The sequence below is a fragment of the Lactuca serriola genome, chromosome 5 (genome assembly GCF_051521515.1).
Source record: "Lactuca serriola cultivar US96UC23 chromosome 5, Lser_US96UC23_V15, whole genome shotgun sequence".
In the NCBI taxonomy this organism is placed as follows: domain Eukaryota; kingdom Viridiplantae; phylum Streptophyta; class Magnoliopsida; order Asterales; family Asteraceae; genus Lactuca; species Lactuca serriola.
Window position 1 is genome coordinate 20,967,065 of NC_136412.1, and position 19,290 is coordinate 20,986,354.

At 47.9% G+C, this 19,290-nt stretch overlaps 1 long non-coding RNA gene across 1 annotated transcript; it reads right to left on the bottom strand.

Annotated features, from left to right (window-relative positions):
* Positions 1-12,870: 12,870 nt before the first annotated feature.
* Positions 12,871-14,731, bottom strand: LOC145052162 (uncharacterized). Its single transcript, XR_013683988.1, has 3 exons — positions 14,314-14,731; positions 13,935-14,117; positions 12,871-13,404 (listed from the first exon to the last, which is right to left on the bottom strand). It is a non-coding gene; the product is annotated as an uncharacterized LOC145052162 (long non-coding RNA).
* Positions 14,732-19,290: the final 4,559 nt, after the last annotated feature.

Below are 19,290 nucleotides of genomic sequence, written 5' to 3' on the forward strand. Positions count from 1 at the left end.
CTACTAAAGGACCAAAGGACCTCATATCTGTCATTATTATCCTCTGGAGTTGCTTAACTCACCAATGGAGGTCCAAAATCAACCAAAAGGGACAAGGTAGAAAAACCTAGCAAGATCTAGAGATTTAAGTGGAAAGGTGCAAGCTTTTTACCTCTAGAAGCTTTGCAAGATGACCAAGATGCAGATTCTTGAAGCACCAACCCGTCCCAAGCTTGCTTGACCACTTCTTCTTCTTCTTGGAATTAATACTAAAAAGGACCATAATGCACTCTAAAGGATCACAAGCACTCACAAAGGCTATTAGGGCTTCCAGGAACGTTTGAAGGTGAAGAGAGCTGATGAGGGTGAGGCTCAAGGGGTTTAAAGGCGTTTAAATAGGTCACAAGCCCGAAATTTAGGGTTTGCACCCTCGGCACATACGCCCGGCGTACTTTTGGTACGCCTAACGTACATCCAACTTCTCCGCGACCAACCATAGCTAGTACGCTAACCGTACACTTAAGTACGCCCAACGCATATAAAGGGCCAGTTATGTAAAATGTGAATCCTTGAGGGTTTTAAGGCGTACTTGATTTAAGGTGTTACACATAGTATTGGATAAGAAGTTTCAACACATATATAGTTATTATTTTATTAAATATATGCTACAACATAAACGTATGATCTATGTGAGATTGAGTATTTGATATTTATTTCTTGAGAGCACAAATTTGGATAAATCAATATGAACTAAATTTTAACATTAACAAAATAAACATGAAAAGTAACAAAAGAATAAACAACGGATAAACTATTAGAGTGATATTTTGGGTAAAAATAGTTAAACCGATGAGAAAAAAAAAAACTGTATTGTAACGTCTAAGTTCCCAGGTATTCTATTTTATTCTTTTATTTTGAGTTAGAAAGAAGGACTCAACGAGTCGGCACCTAGACTCATCGAGTAGGATCGCGATTTGGTGACTAGATTAATGAATGGACTCGACAAGTCGGCAGGGTGACTCGACAAGTCCGCGCTGAGGTCAGAAACCCTAAATCTAAGCCCTATTTAAAGGACCTTGTAACCCTCATTTGCGGCTACCAGTCCAGAGAGAGAAACCCTCGAGAGCTTGGGCGAATTGTGTGTGAGAGTAAGCCATTTTAACCCCTTTTTGGTGTTGTTTGGGAAAGAAGAAGGTGTTTCCAGCTTGAGGAGGTCAAGAGGGTTGCTAATTCGTTGTTTCCAAGCTTGTATCTGTAGTGTTGAGGTAGCAAATCGAACCTCCCTTCTGTTTTGGTTAAGATCTATGAATCGACGAGTCGAGTCAAAGTTTAACCATTGACTTCAGTTGACCTTAGGGTTTTGGTCAAGACTGATTCAAGAGAGTTCAGGGAGGGGTAGAATGGCCTTCTACCCAATCTCTAGAGATGAGATTATGAGAAAATATTGATTAGGGATGTTATTTTGATAGGAGGAGGCTAGGTCGGGTATTCGAGCTCGAGAGATTATCCGATATCGTACGAGGTGAGTCTTCTCACTATACTGTACCTGGAATGGTACCTAAGTGTGACCAGAAGGTCTTATATGCTATGAGATGTATGTGTTGTATGTTGTTATATGATATGTATGTGTTATGTATGTTATGAATGATAAGGACGGGAAGGTCAAGATGATATGGACCGGAAGGTCAGAAGGTTACGGACCGGAAGGTCGATACGGGTAGGACCGGAAATCTACCAAGAGTTCGGGACGAAAGTCCCCTGAGACACTTGGACCGGAAGGTCCCACATATTTCTGGCCTTGAGTGGTGTATCTGTTATATGTGGTATTTTGGGGACCTCGCTAAGCATTCATGCTTACAGTTGTTGTGTTATGTGTTTCAGGTACTAGCGAGGATCGCAGGAAGGCGTTAGCATGATCCGTACACACTTGTGGATTTTTATATCTTGAGATTCTCGGATATGTTTTGTTATGATAACATTGGATACATTATGTTTTGATATTATCTTGTGAATAAAAGTATGTTTCAAAATGAAAAATTGTTTTGAAACTTTTATGTCGTTACAAGTTGGTATCAGAGCCTTGGTTTGAGGGATTTGGATGCACCTTCGGGCGTATCTAAACTCAAACTGAGGATTTGAGAAAGTTTTCATAAAATAAACAATTTTTCTAAGGAAGTAAAAGAATTTGAGAAAAGTAGAAGGAAGCAGTGTGTACGATCAGCCAGCGCCCGAACGGTGGTTTCCTAAAATACCCTTACATTATGTGTTATAAGATATGTTATGATATGTTATGCATGCTAGAGTAGGCTAGGTATTCACATTAGGACTAGAGTGGCCTGATTTGTGATGCCTTAGCCTAGGAAGATTTATGTTGCTATGAGATGCTTGAGAGTGAGTAGGTAGCAGTGAGGAGCTTATGAGAGGTCTATCGAAGGGTTGCCTATGCTAGCGAGATGTAGAGTACTTGTGATCTAGGATCCAAGGAGGAGGAATTGGGGTAAATACTGATTCGGTATGGATAGTAGTATAGGGCCCATACTACAGAAGACACTGGATCAATGTGAAGTCCAAGTAAGAATCCTTAGGGTATTAGGGAACAAGTAGGGTTGAGTTATTGAGTGCGAGTATGCTCAAGCGAGTCTCTGATATCTTTATGTTGTATTTCAGAGACATCATAGTTGGGACATGCCACACACCTGAGAGCAGCAGTGTTAGTGATGAGGAGATCTGCAGGTTGATTCATGAGGAGGTGGCTGCGGCCATCCGAGCTGAGATTCCGGAGATGTTTGGGTCTATCAAGACCACATTGATTGAGACCTTTGACGAGCGGTACGCAGTGGTTACTGAGGCTGCGGCTGCTGCAACTACTGCAGCTGTGGCTGCTGCTAGGCCTCAAGGGGGTGACTCGTTGTTGTTTCGAGAGTTCAGCAACACGAAGCCACTAGAGTTTGATGGGACGCATGATCTGATCGCTGCGATGAGATGGATTTCTGATATCGAGGGATGCTTCTACACGTGTCCATGTCTGGAGCATCTGAGGGTACGGTTCGCGTTGAACCAGCTTCGCTTGGGAGCGAAGGATTGGTGGAAGTTCGTTACGGCGAATTTCACTTCTGCACAGCTTACCGCGGTGACCTGGAGAGTTTTATCGCTATGTTTCGAGATGAGTACGTTCCCCCAATGGAAAGGGAACGGTTGGCCTAGGAATTCTTGACCCTCAAGCAGGGTATTGAGTCTGTCACTATGATTACCAAGATGTTTCATGAGAGGGCGATGTTTTACCCCGAGCATGTGTCTTCTGAGCAGACACGCATGAGTCGATATCTGAGCATACTAAGAAGGGACATTCGAGAGTTCGTGGCGAACTCGACTTACCGGACATTTGCTGAGCTCTAGGCAAATGCCCAGAAGAGGGAGATTGAGCTGGAGACTCAGGCCAGGGAGGAGGCCGAGTCTCAGAGGATGGATAGGCGGCCGGTACAGTCTCAGCTGGCAACCAAGTTGGCTAAGCCCGCCGATGCGAGGTCAGGAGGCAAGAAGGGCCGCACTTGTGGGAAGTGCGGCAAGGGACATGATAGGGTCTGTCGGTCAGGTGCTTGCTACAAATGTGGCAAGGAGGGGCATATAGCCAAAGACTGCCCCAAGGGATTTATGATTTGCTTTCATTGCAACCAGACGGGCCATCGGAAGGCCGAGTGCCCACATCTGTTTCAGGGGTCAACATAGGGGTCTACCCCTGCTACTGCTCGAGCTATTGAGGATCGGCCAGTGAAGGCCGAGGTACCGAAGGCTCGCGGGAGAGCTTTCCAGTTGACAGCGGAGGAGGTCCGCGCAGCACCCGATGTCATGGCTGGTACATATTCCTTCATCTATTTATGCTGAGTTGAGATATTGTGCTTATTTTGTGATATGCGTGGGTACTTTTCTTGTGAATTATGTACTTGCTTTGGTGTTATTTGACTCGGGTGCGAGTCGGTCTTTTGTGTCGTTAGCGTTTAGTCAGCACATCAGCATCCGACGAGAGGCGTTGAGTCGACCTCTATGAGTTTCTATAGCTGACGAGCGAGCGGTGTATGATAGAGATGTGATTCGAGGATGTGTACTCGAGATCTTCGGTGTTGAGTCCCCGATAGATCTGGTCCCAATTGTGATGGGGGATGTGTGTGTCATAGTGGGAATGGATTGGTTGAGCCGATTTGGGGCTGTTATAGACTGCGAGCGACAGTTAGAGATGATATGAGACCCTAGTGGGGGAGTACTTACGGTGTACGGCGAGGGTGCCCGATGTGGGTCAGCATTTTGTTCGGCTGCCAGAGCGAGACAGAGTTTACAGCAGGGCTGCAACAGGTTTGTAGCCTATGTGATGGATACGCGAGTGGCCACTTAGAGGCCGAGTTCGATTGATGACGTTCCAATAGTGCGTGAGTTCCCTAATGTTTTTCCCGAGGAGTTTCCGGGTGTGCCTCTCGAGAGGCAGGTGGAGTTTTGCATCGCTTTGGTTCCGGGGGTAGCGACTATAGCTAAGGCACCTTATCGCCTTGCGCCGCCAGAGATACAAGAGTTATCCTCACAGATTCAGGAGCTGCTAGGGAAGGGGTTTATTAGACCGAGTAGCTCACCGTGGGGAGCGCCGATCCTTTTTGTCAAGAAAAAGGATGGTTCACACCGGATGTGCATCGATTATTGGGAGTTAAACAAGTTGACGGTCAAGAACCGTTATCCATTACCGAGGATCGATGATTTGTTCGATCAGTTGCAGGGAGCGTCTTGGTTCTCCAAGATAGATTTGAGGTCTGGATATCATCAGATGCAAGTGCGAGATGAGGATATCCAGAAGACAGCATTCAGGACTCGTTATGGGCACTACGAGTTCATGGTGATGCCTTTTGGGCTCACCAATGCATATGCAACATTCATGGATCTCATTAACCGGGTGTGCAAGCCGATGTTGGATGGATCGGTGATCGTGTTCATCGACGATATATTGGTGTACTCGAGATCCAGAGAGCAGCATGAGGAGCATTTGAGAGAGATTCTCGGAGTTTTGAGATCAGAGAGGCTTTACGCCAAATTCTCCAAGTGTGATTTCTGGTTACGAGAGGTCCAGTTCTTGGGGCATCTCGTTAATCAGAATGGGATATTAGTCGACCCGTCCAAGATTAAGGCAGTTATGATATGGGAGGTGTCGAGATCCCCCACCAAGATCAGGAGTTTTCTGGGATTGACCGCCTACTATCGGAGATTATCAAGGATTTCTCCAAGATTGTCATGCCTTTCACCAGTTTGACCCGGAAGGGCGTTGCTTTTTCGTGGAGTCCGGAGCAGTAGACCTCGTTTGAGACTCTTCACCAGAGACTATGCGAAGCCCTAGTGTTAGCCCTTCCGGAGGGGATGGAGGATTTTGTGGTATATTGTGACGCATCGATATCGGGGTTGGGTGCAGTGCTTATCCAGAGGGGGCATGTGATAGCATATGCATCGAGGCAGCTGAAGCCTCATGAGACGACGTACCCCACCCACGATTTAGAGTTAGGGGCAGTGGTGTTCGCCTCAAGATCTGGCGTCACTCTCTGTTTGGGGTTCGGTGTACCATATACACGGACCACAAGGGCTTGAAGTATTTGATGGATCAGCCCAACCTGAATATGCGCCAGAGGAAATGGTTGGATGTGGAAAAGGATTACGATTGTGAGATCCTGTACCACCCAGGCAAAGCTAATGTTGTAGCTGATGCCCTGAGCCGTAGAGCGGAGAGTGACCCGATTCGAGACATTTGTATGCGGTTGACGGTGATGACTTCGGTTTTGGACACCGTTCGGGAGGCCCAGGCAGAGGTCGTGATATCGGGAAACCGCAAGAGAGAGCGGGTGATCGGGTAGGTACCTGAATTCGTTACTGATAGTCGATGGCTTATGACCTTTCAAGGTCGGATTTGGGTGTCGTATGCAGGCGAGGCACGTACCACCTTAATGAAGGAGGCACACAGATCGAGGTTCTCGATCCAACTATGATGTGTACGCTCGACGTACCATCCTGGTACGTGCAGCGCACTAGGGTCTTGGGACTACGCGCAGCGTACATTAGGTACGCCCAACGTACTACTATACTTAATACCCGATTCCTTTACGTCCAAAAGCCAGATCTACGTTTGTTAAGACGTCCTAAGGCATAAAGTTGGCAACTTTATGCCTTTGCATGGCTCATATTCACCCAACACCTCCATTAAGACCTTTTCAAGGTCTTTAACCCATGCATGAGGCCAATACATCAACCAATACTCCATTTTTATGCTACTAAAGGACCAAAGGACCTCATATCTGTCATTATTATCCTCTGGAGTTGCTTAACTCACCAATGGAGGTCCAAAATCAACCAAAAGGGACAAGGTAGAAAAACCTAGCAAGATCTAGAGATTTAAGTGGAAAGGTGCAAGCTTTTTACCTCTAGAAGCTTTGCAAGATGACCAAGATGCAGATTCTTGAAGCACCAACCCGTCCCAAGCTTGCTTGACCACTTCTTCTTCTTCTTGGAATTAATACTAAAAAGGACCATAATGCACTCTAAAGGATCACAAGCACTCACAAAGGCTATTAGGGCTTCCAGGAACGTTTGAAGGTGAAGAGAGCTGATGAGGGTGAGGCTCAAGGGGTTTAAAGGCGTTTAAATAGGTCACAAGCCCGAAATTTAGGGTTTGCACCCTCGGCACATACGCCCGGCGTACTTTTGGTACGCCTAACGTACATCCAACTTCTCCGCGACCAACCATAGCTAGTACGCTAACCGTACACTTAAGTACGCCCAACGCATATAAAGGGCCAGTTATGTAAAATGTGAATCCTTGAGGGTTTTAAGGCGTACTTGATTTAAGGTGTTACACATAGTATTGGATAAGAAGTTTCAACACATATATAGTTATTATTTTATTAAATATATGCTACAACATAAACGTATGATCTATGTGAGATTGAGTATTTGATACTTATTTCTTGAGAGCACAAATTTGGATAAATCAATATGAACTAAATTTTAACATTAACAAAATAAACATGAAAAGTAACAAAAGAATAAACAACGGATAAACTATTAGAGTGATATTTTGGGTAAAAATAGTTAAACCGATGAGAAAAAAAACTGTATTGTAACGTCTGAGTTCCCAGGTATTCTATTTTATTCTTTTATTTTGAGTTAGAAAGAAGGACTCAACGAGTCGGCACCTAGACTCATCGAGTAGGATCGCAATTTGGTGACTAGATTAATGAATGGACTCGACAAGTCGGCAGGGTGACTCGACAAGTCCGCGCTGAGGTCATAAACCCTAAATCTAATCCCTATTTAAAGGACCTTGTAGCCCTCATTTGCGGCTACCAGTCCAGAGAGAGAAACCCTCGAGAGCTTGGGCGAGTTGTGTGTGAGAGTAAGCCATTTTAACCCCTTTTTGGTGTTGTTTGGGAAAGAAGAAGGTGTTTCCAGCTTGAGGAGGTCAAGAGGGTTTCTAATTCGTTGTTTCCAAGCTTGTATCTATAGTGTTGAGGTAGCAAATCGAACCTCCCTTCTGTTTTGGTTAAGATCTATGAATCGACGAGTCGAGTCAAAGTTTAACCGTTGACTTCAGTTGACCTTAGGGTTTTGGTCAAGACTGATTCAAGAGAGTTCAGGGAGGGGTAGAATGGCCTTCTACCCAATCTCTAGAGATGAGATTATGAGAAAATATTGATTAGGGATGTTATTTTGATAGGAGGAGGCTAGGTCGGGTATTCGAGCTCGAGAGATTATCCGATATCGTACGAGGTGAGTCTTCTCACTATACTGTACCTGGAATGGTACCTAAGTGTGACCAGAAGGTCTTATATGCTATGAGATGTATGTGTTGTATGTTGTTATATGATATGTATGTGTTATGTATGTTATGAATGATAAGGACGGGAAGGTCAAGATGATATGGACCGGAAGGTCAGAAGGTTACGGACCGGAAGGTCGATACGGGTAGGACCGGAAATCTACCAAGAGTTCGGGACGAAAGTCCCCTGAGACACTTGGACCGGAAGGTCCCACATATTTCTGGCCTTGAGTGGTGTATCTGTTATATGTGGTATTTTGGGGACCTCGCTAAGCATTCATGCTTACAGTTGTTGTGTTATGTGTTTCAGGTACTATCGAGGATCGCAGGAAGGCGTCAGCATGATCCGTACACACTTGTGGATTTTTATATCTAGAGATTCTGGGATATGTTTTGTTATGATAACATTGGATACATTATGTTTTGATATTATCTTGTGAATAAAAGTATGTTTCAAAATGAAAAATTGTTTTGAAACTTTTATGTCGTTACAAGTTGGTATCAGAGCCTTGGTTTGAGGGATTTGGATGCACCTTCGGGCGTATCTAAACTCAAACTGAGGATTTGAGAAAGTTTTCATAAAATAAACAATTTTTCTAAGGAAGTAAAAGAATTTGAGAAAAGTAGAAGGAAGCAGTGTGTACGATCAGCCAGCGCCCGAACGGTGGTTTCCCAAAATACCCTTACATTATGTGTTATGAGATATGTTATGATATGTTATGCATGCTAGAGTAGGCTAGGTATTCATATTAGGACTAGAGTGGCCTGATTTGTGATGCCTTAGCCTAGGAAGATTTCTGTTGCTATGAGATGCTTGAGAGTGAGTAGGTAGCAGTGAGGAGCTTATGAGAGGTCTATCGAAGGGTTGCCTATGCTAGCGAGATGTAGAGTACTTGTAATCTAGGATCCAAGGAGGAGGAATTGGGGTAAATACTGATTCGCTATGGATAGTAGTATAGGGCCCATACTACAGAAGACACTGGATCAGTGTGAAGTCCAAGTAAGAATCCTTATGGTACTAGGGAACAAGTAGGGTTGAGTTATTGAGTGCGAGTATGCTCAAGCGAGTCTCTGATATCTTTATGTTGTATTTCAGAGACATCATAGTTGGGACATGCCACACACCTGAGAGCAGCAGTGTTAGTGATGAGGAGATCTGCAGGTTGATTCATGAGGAGGTGGCTGCGGCCATCCGAGCTGAGATTCCGGAGATGTTTGGGTCAATCAAGACCACATTGATTGAGACCTTTGACGAGCAGTACGCAGTGGTTACTGAGGCTGCGGCTGCTGCAACTACTGCAGCTGTGGCTGCTGCTAGGCCTCAAGGGGGTGACTCGTTGTTGTTTCGAGAGTTCAGCAACACAAAGCCACTAGAGTTTGATGGGACGCATGATCTGATCGCTGCGATGAGATGGATTTCTGATATCGAGGGATGCTTCTACACGTGTCCATGTATGGAGCATCTGAGGGTACGGTTCGCGCTGAACCAGCTTCGCTTGGGAGCGAAGGATTGGTGGAAGTTCGTTACGGCGAATTTCACTTCTGCACAGCTTACCGCGGTGACCTGGAGAGTTTTATCGCTATGTTTCGAGATGAGTACGTTCCCCCGATGGAAAGGGAACGGTTGGCCTAGGAGTTCTTGACCCTCAAGCAGGGTATTGAGTCTGTCACTATGATTACCAAGATGTTTCATGAGAGGGCGATGTTTTGCCCCGAGCATGTGTCTTCTGAGCAGACACGCATGAGTCGATATCTGAGCATACTAAGAAGGGACATTCGAGAGTTCGTGGCGAACTCGACTTACCGGACATTTGCTGAGCTCTAGGCAAATGCCCAGAAGAGGGAGATTGAGCTGGAGACTCAGGCCAGGGAGGAGGCCGAGTCTCAGAGGATGGATAGGCGGCCGGTACAGTCTCAGCTGGCAACCAAGTTGGCTAAGCCCGCCGATGCGAGGTCATGAGGCAAGAAGGGCCGCACTTGTGGGAAGTGCGGCAAGGGACATGATAGGGTCTGTCGGTCAGGTGCTTGCTACAAATGTGGCAAGGAGGGGCATATAGCCAAAGACTGCCCCAAGGGATTTATGATTTGCTTTCATTGCAACCAGACGGGCCATCGGAAGGCCGAGTGCCCACATCTGTTTCAGGGGTCAACATAGGGGTCTGCCCCTGCTACTGCTCGAGCTATTGAGGATCGGCCAGTGAAGGCCGAGGTACCGAAGGCTCGCGGGAGAGCTTTCCAGTTGACAGTGGAGGAGGTCCGCGCAGCACCATGTCATGGCTGGTACATATTCCTTCATCTATTTATGCTGAGTTGAGATATTGTGCTTATTTTGTGATATGCGTGGGTACTTTTCTTGTGAATTATGTACTTGCTTTGGTGTTATTTGACTCGGGTGCGAGTCGGTCTTTTGTGTCGTTAGCGTTTAGTCAGCACATCAGCATCCGACGAGAGGCGTTGAGTCGACCTCTATGAGTTTCTATAGCTGACGAGCGAGCGGTGTATGATAGAGATGTGATTCGAGGATGTGTACTCGAGATCTTCGGTGTTGAGTCCCCGATAGATCTGGTCCCAATTGTGATGGGGGATGTGTGTGTCATAGTGGGCATGGATTGGTTGAGCCGATTTGGGGTTGTTATAGACTGCGAGCGACAGTTAGAGATGATATGAGACCCTAGTGGGGGAGTACTTACGGTGTACGGCGAGGGTGCCCGATGTGGGTCAGCATTTTGTTCGGCTGCCAGAGCGAGACAGAGTTTACAGCAGGGCTGCAACAGGTTTGTAGCCTATGTGATGGATACGCGAGTGGCCACTTAGAGGCCGAGTTCGATTGATGACGTTCCAATAGTGCGTGAGTTCCCTAATGTTTTTCCCGAGGAGTTTCCGGGTGTGCCTCTCGAGAGGCAGGTGGAGTTTTGCATCGCTTTGGTTCCGGGGGTAGCGCCTATAGCTAAGGCACCTTATCGCCTTGCGCCGCCAGAGATACAAGAGTTATCCTCACAGATTCAGGAGCTGCTAGGGAAGGGGTTTATTAGACCGAGTAGCTCACCGTGGGGAGCGCCGATCCTTTTTGTCAAGAAAAAGGATGGTTCACACCGGATGTGCATCGATTATTGGGAGTTAAACAAGTTGACGGTCAAGAACCGTTATCCATTACCGAGGATCGATGATTTGTTCGATCAGTTGCAGGGAGCGTCTTGGTTCTCCAAGATAGATTTGAGGTCTGGATATCATCAGATGCAAGTGCGAGATGAGGATATCCAGAAGACAGCATTCAGGACTCGTTATGGGCGCTACGAGTTCATGGTGATGCCTTTTGGGATCACCAATGCATATGCAACATTCATGGATCTCATTAACCGGGTGTGCAAGCCGATGTTGGATCGATCGGTGATCGTGTTCATCGACGATATATTGGTGTACTCGAGATCCTGAGAGCAGCATGAGGAGCATTTGAGAGAGATTCTCGGAGTTTTGAGATCAGAGAGGCTTTACGCCAAATTCTCCAAGTGTGATTTCTGGTTACGAGAGGTCCAGTTCTTGGGGCATCTCGTTAATCAGAATGGGATATTAGTCGACCCGTCCAAGATTAAGGCAGTTATGATATGGGAGGTGTCGAGATCCCCCACCAAGATTAGGAGTTTTCTGGGATTGACCGCCTACTATCGGAGATTATCAAGGATTTCTCCAAGATTGTCATGCCTTTCACCAGTTTGACCCGGAAGGGCGTTGCTTTTTCGTGGAGTCCGGAGCAGTAGACCTCGTTTGAGACTCTTCACCAGAGACTATGCGAAGCCCTAGTGTTAGCCCTTCCGGAGGGGATGGAGGATTTTGTGGTATATTGTGACGCATCGATATCGGGGTTGGGTGCAGTGCTTATCCAGAGGGGGCATGTGATAGCATATGCATTGAGGCAGCTGAAGCCTCATGAGACGACGTACCCCACCCACGATTTAGAGTTAGGGGCAGTGGTGTTCGCCCTCAAGATCTGGCGTCACTCTCTGTTTGGGGTTCGGTGTACCATATACACGGACCACAAGGGCTTGAAGTATTTGATGGATCAGCCCAACCTGAATATGCGCCAGAGGAAATGGTTGGATGTGGAAAAGGATTACGATTGTGAGATCCTGTACCACCCAGGCAAAGCTAATGTTGTAGCTGATGCCCTGAGCCGTAGAGCGGAGAGTGACCCGATTCGAGACATTTGTATGCGGTTGACGGTGATGACTTCGGTTTTGGACACCGTTCGGGAGGCCCAGGCAGAGGTCGTGATATCGGGAAACCGCAAGAGAGAGCGGGTGATCGGGTAGGTACCTGAATTCGTTACTGATAGTCGATGGCTTATGACCTTTCAAGGTCGGATTTGGGTGCCGTATGCAGGCGAGACACGTACCACCTTAATGAAGGAGGCACACAGATCGAGGTTCTCGATCCATCCCGGGGCCACTATGATGTATTTGGATCTGAAGAAAGATTATTGGTGGCCCTGTATGAAGAGGAATGTTGCTTGGTTTATTGAGAGGTGATTGACCTATCACAGGGTTAAGGCTGAGCACCAGCATCCGCATGGCAAGTTGCAGCCACTTGAGGTTCCCAAGTGGAAGTGGGAACAGATTTCCATGGATTTTATCACCAAATTGTCAAGGACCACGAGGGGTGTCGATGCAATTTAGGTGATCGTTGACCGGCTGACGAAGAGCACTCACTTTCTTGCTATCAGTGAGAGCTCTTCTACAAAGAGACTGACAGAGTTGTATGTGATGGAGGTGGTATCGTGGCATGGAGTACTGATCTTGATTGTGTCAGATCGAGATGTACGTTTCACTTCCAGGTTCTGGAAGAAGTTCCATGAGGAGTTGGGTATGAGATTGCATTTCAGCACCGCTTACCACCCACAGACAGACGGACAGAGTGAGCGGATGATTCAGACGCTCGAGGACATGCTTCGAACATGTGTGTTGGACTTCGGAGGAAGTTGGTACACGTACTTTTCGTTGGCTGAGTTTTCCTATAATAACAGCCACCATTCGAGTATTGATATGCCTCCTTTCTGTAACAACTCAAATTTTCAAACAAATTTTTCATTTTTAAAACATAATTGTTTCCATTAAAAACAAGGCATAAATAGTTTAATTATTCGGTCAATACAATTATTCAAACTCCCAAGATCCTAAAACAATCTTCAGTGTGTATCGATCATGCCGGCGCCTTCCCACGGTCCTCGCTAGTACCTGAAATACATACATACACAACAACTGTAAGCATAAATGCTTAGTGAGTTCCCCAATATACACTTACACACATACGCCTTTCCAGGCCCTGACCTTCTGGTCCTCAATACAACGCCTTCCGGCCCATAACATAATCGCCTTCCGGCCCATAACATTTCGCCTTCCGGCCCGCATATCATACATAGCACATATAACAATTAACTTACCACATATAGCATACATATCACATAACATATTCGACCTCCCGGTCACACAGTCAAACCCTGCCGGGTACAGTATAGTGAGAAGACTCACCTCGTATATGCTGAAGGCTAGCAACTCCTGAAATGACTCGTGCACAACCGACGAGCTACAACCTCCCTATAACATTACATAACTCATTAATACTTATCTCTTCTAAGTGTGACTATCCCTAAGAAGTCAGACTTAGGTCAACTCTGGTCAACGGTCAACGGTCAGCTCAACCGGACTCGGCGAGTCCCATGGCGACTCGGCGAGTCTAGACGTCTTCCAACTCTCTGAGATTCCTTATCTACTCGTCGAGTACCCTCCTCGGCCCGACGAGTTACTCCTGGAAGAATCGCGGGGCCACCCCGACTCCACTCGCCGAGTCTGAAGAACAACTCGGCGAGTCCCAGTAAATCTTCAAGCTACTCGCCGAGTCTGAAGAACAACTCGGCGAGTCGATGCCATGCAGACGAGTAACTGCTTCCTGAATTACGTATGGCCCCAAGGTATACAACCATGGGACCCTCTGGACGTCTAAACATCTCATTACTGGGGTAAAAGCGTTTGAGTAATAACATAATAACCCATCTAATCACTAAATGGGTTTCATAAACCCTAAACTCACATACACATCAAAATAACAGATTTGGTCCGAGTATTACCTGAAAACGCACTCTCTGTGTCCCCCAAATCTCAGGACTCAATCCTCCTTGATATTCCTTTAGCCAAATCCCTCTTCTTCTTGCCTAACCAATTCTCCCAAGTTCCAAAGCTTTCTCTCCTGCTCTAGGCGTCCACAGCGATTAGGGTTCCTCTCAATTGACCAAAAGACTGAAAATGACGGCCTAAGAGGCGTTAAATACGATCCAAACTGAACGGTTAGGGTTTCTGCTGAACAGCGTCGACTCGCCGAGTCCATATCTGACTCGTCGAGTCCAGTCGCGGACCCGCGACCAAGTCCGCGATCCTACTCGGCGAGTCTAGGCTCCAACTCGCCGAGTCCCCTCTTAAATCACCCCAAAAACATAATTTTAATAATACCTGAGATTCCGGGCTGTTACAACTCTCCCCCACTTGGATTAGACTTCGCCCTCGAAGTCTCACTCTGCAAATAGTTCCGGATGCTGCTCCCGCATTTCGCGCTCCGGTTCCCAAGTCATTTCTGATCCCTTACGGTGTTGCCATTGAACCAACACCAGAGGTACTTCCTTGTTCCTCAAAACCTTGATCTTCCGATCCCTGATCGCCACTGGTCTCTCCGCGTAATTCAGGCTCGCATCCACCTGAATATCCTCCAATGGAACCACTGCCGACTCATCGGCTATGCACTTCCTCAACTGCGATACATGAAAAGTGTCATGGATCTGACCCAACTCCGCTGGCAACTCCAACCGATAGGCTACCCGGCCTACCCTTGCAACCACACGAAATGGCCCAATATACCGGGGCCCCAATTTGCCCCTCTTCCTGAATCGAATCACTCCTTTCCAAGGAGAGACCTTCAGGAGAACGAAGTCGCCGACTTGAAATTCAAGCTCAGATCGGCGCCTGTCTGCGTAACTCTTCTGTCGGCTCTGGGCAGTCAATAATCTTTGTCTCACTTGTTGAATCTGCTCTGCCGTCTGGAGTATGATCTCCGTGCTGCCCATCACTCTCTGTCCCACCTCCCCCCAGCAAATGGGAGTCCGACACCTTCTACCATACAACAGCTCGAAAGGCGGCATACCAATGCTCGAATGATGGCTGTTGTTGTAGGAAAACTCCGCCAATGGTAAATACGCATCCCAACTACCCCCGAAGTCTAACACACACGCTCGGAGCATGTCCTCCAATGTCTGAATTGTCCGCTCGCTCTGACCGTCTGTCTGGGGATGGTATGCGGTACTAAAATGCAACTTAGTACCCAGCTCCTCATGGAATTTCTTCCAGAACCTGGAAGTGAAACGCACATCGCGGTCTGACACAATCGAGATTGGCACTCCGTGCCGAGATACCACCTCTTTCACATATATCTCCGCTAACTTTTCCGCCGAAGAACGCTCACTGATGGCAAGGAAGTGTGCACTCTTCGTCAACCTATCCACAATCACCCAAATTGCGTCTACTCCCCTAGCAGTCCTTGGCAATTTGGTGATAAAATCCATAGTGATCTGTTCCCACTTCCACTCGGGGATCTCCAATGGCTGTAACTTGCCATGCGGTCTCTGGTGCTCAGCTTTAACCCTACGGCAGGTCAAGCACCTCTCAACGAACCATGCCACGTCCCTCTTCATACAGGGCCACCAATATTCCTTCCTTAAATCCAAATACATCTTTGTAGCACCGGGATGGATTGAGAATTTTGATTTATGAGCCTCTTCCATCAACGTAATACGCGTACCACCCACGAACGGTACCCAAATCCGACCCTGAAACGTCATAAGGCCTCGACTATCCTTGACAAACTCTGGGATTAACCCCACAACCCGCTCTTTCTTCTGCATTTCTGGTCGCATAGCCTCAGCCTGTGCCCTACGAATATCATCCAATACAGGAGTCATCACTGTCAGTCTCAAGCACACATCTCGCAATGTAGTGCTCTCCGCCCTGCGGCTCAATGCATCGGCTACCACATTAGCCTTGCCTGGGTGGTACAGGATCTCACAATCATAATCCTTGACCACATCCAACCACCGCCTCTGACGCATATTTAGGTTGGGTTGATCCATCAGATACTTCAAACTCTTATGGTCTGTGTATATCGTACATCGAACCCCATACAAGTAGTGACGCCAAATCTTGAGAGCGAACACTACTGCCCCCAGCTCTAAATCATGCGTGGGGTATCTCGCCTCATGAGGCTTCAGCTGCCTTGATGCATAAGCTATCACATGACCCCTCTGCATCAGCACTGCACCCAATCCCGAAATTGATGCGTCGCAATATACCACGAAATCTTCCATCCCTTCTGGGAGAGCTAATACCGGGGCTTCGCACAATCTCTGGCGAAGTGTCTCAAAGGAGGTCTGCTGCTCGGGCCCCCATGAGAATGTAACACCCTTCCGGGTCAATCTGGTGAGTGGCACTGCGATCTTGGAGAAATCCATGATAAATCTCCGATAATACCCTGCCAACCCAAGGAAACTTCTGATCTCAGAGGGTGACTTCGGCACCTCCCAACTCATCACCGCCTCAACCTTGGCCGGGTCGACCAATATCCCCTTCTGATTAACCACATGTCCTAGAAACTGGACCTCCCGCAACCAGAATTCACATTTGGAGAACTTTGCATAAAGTTTCTCCGACCTCAATACCTCAAGGACCTCCCTCAAATGCTCCTCATGCTGCTCTCTCGATCTCGAATACACCAGAATGTCGTCGATAAATACGATCACCGACCGATCCAACATCGGCCTGCATACCCTGTTCATGAGATCCATGAACACAGCCGGTGCATTGGTGAGTCCAAAAGGCATCACCACAAACTCATAATGCCCATATCGCGTCCTAAACGCTGTCTTCTGGACGTCTTCCTCCCGTACTCTCACCTGGTGGTAACCTGACCTCAGATCGATCTTGGAAAACCAAGATGCTCCCTGCAACTGATCGAATAAATCATCGATCCTCGGCAACGGGTAACGGTTCTTGACCGTTAGCTTGTTCAACTCCCGGTAATCAATGCACATCCGGTGGGAACCATCCTTCTTTTTGACGAACAGAATAGGTGCTCCCCATGGCGAGCTGCTCGGCCGAATGAATCCCCTCCCCAGCAACTCCTGGAGTTGCGAGGACAACTCTTGCATCTCTGGAGGTGCAAGACGATAGGGCACTTTAGCAATAGGTGCTGCCCCCGGAACCAGATCAATACTAAACTCTACTTGCCTCACAGGCGGTACTCCCGGCAACTCCTCGGGAAAGACATCTGAAAATTCGCGCACCACCGGAACTTCCTCAACTGACTTCGGTTTCTCGGAAACCTCCCGCGTATCCATCACATACGCCACAAAACCTTTACAGCCCTGCCATAGACACTGCCTCGCCCTAGCGGCCGAACAAAAAGCTGATCCCGAACGGGTACCCTCGCCGTACACCGAAAGAACTCCACCTCTAGGGTCTCGTATAGTCACCAACTGACGCTCACAGTCGATGACAGCGCCGAACCGGCTCAGCCAGTCCATGCCCACGATGACACAGACATCCCCCATCGCGATAGGAATCAGATCAATTGGGAATCCAATCCCGAAAATCTCTAGTACACATCCCCGAAGAACCTCCGTAGCACAAATCACCTTCTCGTCAGCTATAGAAACTCTCAAAGGTCGACTCAACGACTCACGACTAACGCCGATATGCTGACTAAAGGCTAAGGACACAAAGGACCTACTCGCACCCGAGTCAAATAACACTAAGGCAGGCACAGAGTTCACAAGGAAAGTACCTACGCATGTAATAACATAAGCATAACATCTTGACATTAAAATAAATACATGAATTACAACATACCTGCCACAACATCGGGCGCAGCGCGGACCTCCTCCGCAGTCAGCTGAAAGGCTCTCCCACGAGCCCTCGGGGCCTCGACCTTCACCGGTCGAATCTCAGTAGTCCTGGCAACAGGTGCAGATCCCTGACGAAGCTGAGGGCACTCGGCCTTCCGATGGCCGGTCTGGTTGCAATGAAAGCAAACCATGAATCCCTTGGGACACTCCCTAGCAATGTGTCCCTCCTTGCCACACTTGTAGCAAGCACCGGCTCGACACGCCCCATCGTGACCCTTACCGCACTTTACGCAAGTGCGGTTCTTCGAACCTCCCGTCCTCGAATCGGCGGACTTGATCCGCTTGGCTGCCGGCTGAGACTGAGCCGGTCGCCGATCTGTCTGCTGAGACTCGGCCTCCTCCCTGGCCTGAGTCTCTAACTCGATCTCACGCTTCCTGGCATTCGCCTGAAGCTCAGTAAAAGTATGATAAGTGGAGTTTGACACAAACTCCCGGATCTCCCTCCTCAGAACACCTAAGTACCGGCTCATCCGAGCCTGCTCTGTGGCCACTAGCTCGGGGCAAAACATCGCCCTCTCATGGAACTTCCGCGTGATCGCCGCCACCGAATCAGTACCCTGCTTGAGGGCTAAGAACTCCTGAACCAATCGTTCCCGCTCCACCGGGGGAACGTACTCATCCCTGAACATGGTAGTGAATCCCTCCCATGTCACTGCCGCAGTCTCTGCTAAAGTGAAGTTCGCCGTCACGAACTTCCACCAGTCCTTGGCTCCCAGACGGAGCTGGTTCAAAGCGAACCGTACCCTCAGGTGCTCCGGGCATGAACAAGTGTAGAAGCACCCCTCTATATCTGCGATCCACCTCATCGCAGCAATCGGATCCTGCGTCCCGTCGAACTCTGGTGGCTTCGTGTTGCTGAACTCTCGGAACAGCAATGAATCACCCCCCTGTGGCCTAGCAGCGGCCACAGCTGCGGTAGCTGCAGCGGTTGCAGCCTCAGTCAATGCGGCGTACCGCTCGTCGAACGTCTCCATCAGGGTGGTCTTGATCGACCCAAACATCTCCGGGATCTCAGCCCGGATCGCCGCCGCCACCTCCTCGTGGATCATCTGACGAATATCCTCGTCACTCACACCGCTCGTACTTGCCCCGTGCCGCCGTCTAACCATGATATCTCTGAAATACAACATGAAACTATCAGAGATTCTATCAAGTGTAATTGCACTCGATAACGCGACCCTACCCCGTCCCCGACATCCAGGGATTCTTACTTGGGTCTCCCACTGACCCGGTGTCCTCGGTAGTACGGGCCCAATACTACCGACCACACCGCATCAGTGTTCATCCCAAGTCCTCCCCAAACTTCGGATAGTGAGTACTCTACTTCTGATATGCACTATCTACCCGCATACTAGCAAAGCATCTCATATAAGCAAACTTCCCTAGACTAAGGCATCACAAATCAGGCCACTCTAGTCCTATCATGAGTACCTAGTCTTCTAGCATGCATAACAATTCATATCATATAATATTGTAAGGT